Source organism: Sciurus vulgaris (genome assembly GCF_902686455.1).
Source record: "Sciurus vulgaris genome assembly, chromosome: 2".
NCBI lineage: Eukaryota > Metazoa > Chordata > Mammalia > Rodentia > Sciuridae > Sciurus > Sciurus vulgaris.
The window spans coordinates 33,385,966-33,390,298 of NC_136462.1; the positions used below are offsets into that span (position 1 = coordinate 33,385,966).

At 43.4% G+C, this 4,333-nt stretch overlaps 1 long non-coding RNA gene across 1 annotated transcript; it reads right to left on the bottom strand.

Annotated features, from left to right (window-relative positions):
• Nucleotides 1-371: 371 nt before the first annotated feature.
• On the bottom strand, nucleotides 372-3,500 carry LOC306654004. The gene is made up of 3 exons (XR_013761858.1): nucleotides 3,047-3,500; nucleotides 1,403-1,455; nucleotides 372-1,226 (listed from the first exon to the last, which is right to left on the bottom strand). It is a non-coding gene; the product is annotated as an uncharacterized lncRNA (long non-coding RNA).
• Between the last annotated feature and the right edge of the window lie 833 nt (nucleotides 3,501-4,333).

Below are 4,333 nucleotides of genomic sequence, written 5' to 3' on the forward strand. Positions count from 1 at the left end.
GTCACATCCCCAGCCTTTTTAAAATATTTTATTTAGAGACAGGGTCTCACTAAGCTACTCAGGCCTCTCTACGATGCTGAGGCTGGCTTTGAACTCAAGATCCTTCTGCCTCCGCCTCCCAAGTCACTGGGATTACAAGCGTGAGCCATCACACCCAGCACAACCTCGCTTTTAATGTCAGATGGACACAGCATGAATCATCCTTCACACCCCCTGTCACCGATTCCCCTGGTCCATTATTTTAGCAACCACAATGGATCATCCATTGTTGCCCTGCTCCAAGTGACACAGCTGGACGGTACTGCTTTAGAAGTGGAGAGCGGAGAAGCTACCCAGAGAAGGCAGTCCCATGGGTATGGCAGCGCTGGGTCAGCCTTCCTCCAGCACAGCAACGTGCATTTCCAGTTTACCCAGCTCCCCTTCTCCCTTTCACTTGCACCACACAAGCTTCACTCAAGGACGTCAGACGTAGTTTAAGGAGGTGGCTGCCGAGTTTCCGGAGCCTGACTAAATTCAAATCCCAGCTCTATTACTTAGTGGCTGTATAATATTGGACAAGTTACTTAACCTCTCCATGCATGGATATCTTCATTTTGTGAAACTGAGCTAAAAGTAGTAACTTTTTTTTTTGTAGGATCTTTCCGAGGATTTAAAGGAATAATTCAGGTAAGCCCTTATTACACTCCTTGGTATTTAAAAGTTTTTCGTATTATTAGAATTACTTCCTGCCACAGTTACAGTCCCTTCCATTTGCATCGCTTGCTATAAAGGAAACTCCATTCCTCCCTCCTCAGAGATATGGCCTCAGCTAGCCAGATCAGATCCCAATGACCCAGCAGCTGTGCCTTCTGCTATACTCTGTCCTAAATAATTTCACACGTGGTCATCAATCACACAACCCATGTTGAGCTAAAGCCATGGCCAGTCCAATTACTTTTATAGTCTGTATTCATAAGGGAAGATCCTGCCTATGTCTTTCCTACAGTTTTCAGCTTCTCAGGTCCAGATATCCTGTGCATAATCAATCATAAAGAAACACCAATAGCTTCACATGAACAAGAAACACTTGGCAATGTGGTCCTCTTTAAATTCTTGCAAGTGGCAAGATTCTGAAACTGAATGTTGGTTTGTACTGCATTTACTACAAGGTTAAGGCTGCCCTTCAGAAAGTTGGATCTTCCACTTTTATTGGTCACTCTAGCTATGTATCCTTCAGGACATAGTACCTGCAAGAAAGAGTACTTCAAACTGTCAGAAATATTTTTCCCCCCAAGGAAGTTTCCGGAAGTAGGCTGTTCCAGAGTTCATTGGCAACTTTGAAAAGTGATCAAGAGTCTAGATACTTTTCACCCTTCAACTCCAGCATGCTTAGCTTGCCGACTTTCCTGCATATGCTTGTTACCTCATTGTCACAAGATGGCTGCCACATTTCTAGGCCTTAGGTCTTCACACTACCTTCAAAGTTGAGAAAAGGGAAACAAAAGAAAAAACACTTTCCTGCTCATCAGGAAGAAAAAAAATTTCCCAGGTTTTCTCCTATCCCCTTGGTGGGAGCTGAATCATACAGTCATCTCTAACTATAAGGCCTAAACGTGAGTATCTGGCAAGGGGGATTAAGATTTCTACAACTGGTTTAGTCCAGTCACAATTTACGTATGCAGCCTTTTCATCTCTTCCTTTTTGGTGCCTTTTGTGGATGTTGGCTGTTGCTGTGGTCAAGGCAAAAGAAAGGGAAAATGGCTGTTAGGCAGTTAGTTAACAGAGCCTGCTGCTCATGTGATGTATCTCTTACTACCCTCTGAGCTCGAGTAAGCAATAAGGGGCAGTAAAGTTACGTGTGTGCTGTGATTAGGGCGAGTCAGTGAGTGAGTTAGGTCTACATATAGCTCCTGCTTTAGTCTTGGCCACAGAATGGAAAAGATAACAAAGACACCAAAATTGTGGGAATGTGAAAACTTTTAAAGTCTGTAAGTTGACTCGCTACAAACTCCATTAAGAAATTTGCCCTGGGCAAAAATAAGGAGGCAACTGAAGTTGTGGTTCCAATCAGGGGGAGAATAATAAATCTCTGATAGTATCTTTGCTGAAGATAGCTGCCTTATCTCTAAAGGCAAAGAATCAGTCAATTCCCTGGTTAGAAAGACCAGCTTAGTAGGTTGAAAGTCAGAATGCAAAGCAGTATGGAGATTCCTCAGAAAACCTGGAAGGGAACCACCATTTGACCCAGCTATCCCACTCCTCCGTTTATACCCAAAGGACTTAAAATCAGCAAACTACAGTATTTATAGCAGCTCAATTCACCTTAGCTAACTAAAGTAGGGAACCAACTAGATGCCCTTCAACAGATGAATGGATAAAGAAAATGTGATACACACACACACACACACACTCACACATTATGGAATTATTACTCATCTTTAAAGAAGAATGGAATCATGGCATTTGCTGGTAAATGGAGTTAGAGAACATCATGGTAAGTGAAATAAGCCAAACCCAAAAAACCAAAGGCCGAGTGTTTGATATGTGAGTGCTAATTCACAATGAGGTGGGGAGGGGACAGGGAAGAATAGTTACTTTATATTAGGTAGAGGGGAGTGAAGGGAGGGAAGGGGCGTGGGGTAGGAATGGGAGTGGAGTGAACCGGACATTATTTCCTCACGTACACGTATGACTGGGTGACCCGAGTGACCCTGCCATATGTACAATCAGAAAAATGAGAGATTGCACTCCACTTATGTATGATCTACCAGAATGTACAAATGCATTCTGTCATGTACAACAAACCAGAACAAATACAAAAATAAAAAATGTCAGAATGCCTGTGCCATGACGGAAGCCAGAATGAATTTCTAAGTGCCATTCATGGGGTTGTGTATGTTCTTCAGAGTGAATCCTGCATGGAAACAAGTCTGACTGACATCTCCATGCCAAATACAATGACTTGATCTAAAACCCAGTCCCCAGGTGTCTGCAGGCCCCTTATCCTCTTTGGCTGAGGCCTTATAAATTGGGGGGATGGCCATGGCTATAACACAGTGGTGTTTACCTCACAACATAGCCACGTGGGACAGAATGCCGGCCTTTTTTGCCAACTCCAGCCTCTCCCTGCACTCTTTCCCTTGGTGCCACTAGAGCCCAGAGGCCAGTCTATGGGATTAAAAGGTAATGTCCATAAGAAAGGGAATACTATGTGTATTATTCAGCTTTTATCACCACAGGGAAACATCTGACAGTCTACTTAGGAAGGAAAGAGTTTACTTATCTCAGGGCTCTGGAGGCTGAAAGTCCAAGGACCACAGTGCAGGCTTGGTGAAGGCTAGGCCTCATCTGTGTAGCCTTATGGCAAAGACAAACATGGCAAGACCCGTGTGGGAGTGAGGAAAAGATGACATCTAGAAAGGGGGTGGGGCGGGCTTGCCCCTTTAATAACTCCCTCAGGAGAATTCAAGGGGTCTCACTTGAGAACTACTGATCTAAGGACCTCTCCCTAGGCCCCACCTCTCAAAGATTCCACAGCTCCACCCAGTTGTGCCGCCCTGGGGACCAAACCTCCAACACATGAACCTTTGAGAGATGCAAACCATATCCAAACCACAGCTCCATATAATCCAGGGACCAAATGATATCAGGTATATGCAAAAGTATGTGTATAATTAAGTAAAATTAGAAATCTTAATAATAGGTATCTCCAGGTGGTGGTATTTGGATGATTCTTCTTTCTAATTTTCTACATGTCTAATTTCCCAACAACAAATATGCACTGGTTTAGTGATTAGTTAAAAATCATTAGGTTTTTTTTTGTTCTTCTTTTTTAAATCAGTGTCATGGAAGCAGATGCTGTTATAACAGCTGGCCTGTGCCCCATCTTGGGAAGGAGCAAACCTTTCAAGAGCTGTTTTCTTTTCATCAAGTAGTGCATTTCTCACTAGGTGAAAGGGAGAGTAATCAATAGATCAACACCAGAAGTTTCGTGATGATTTCCTCGGGGAGAGACTGCCTAGGAGCCTGAAGTCTGTTCTGTCTGGCCTGATGCTGCTCTTGGGCCTCTGGGGACTTAAGCAGATTAATCACTGTGCTCCTTAACATAATGTCCTCCAGGTTCATTGACAATCATTATGTGTCAAGCAAAAAGAAAATAAAAATTTTTTAAAAATCACCATGTCATTAGAGACTTTGCTTTTTGGGTTCTGCAAGCAAACAAGCTGCAGGTAGACAAGCAAGCCCCCATGAAGGGAAGCAGCCTTCCGTCAGGAAGAGGACCACTTAAACCAGGAGGGAGGACGTACTATCTTAAAGAAGAAGCTAGAGAAGATGAAAGCAAGTTAAGAATCTC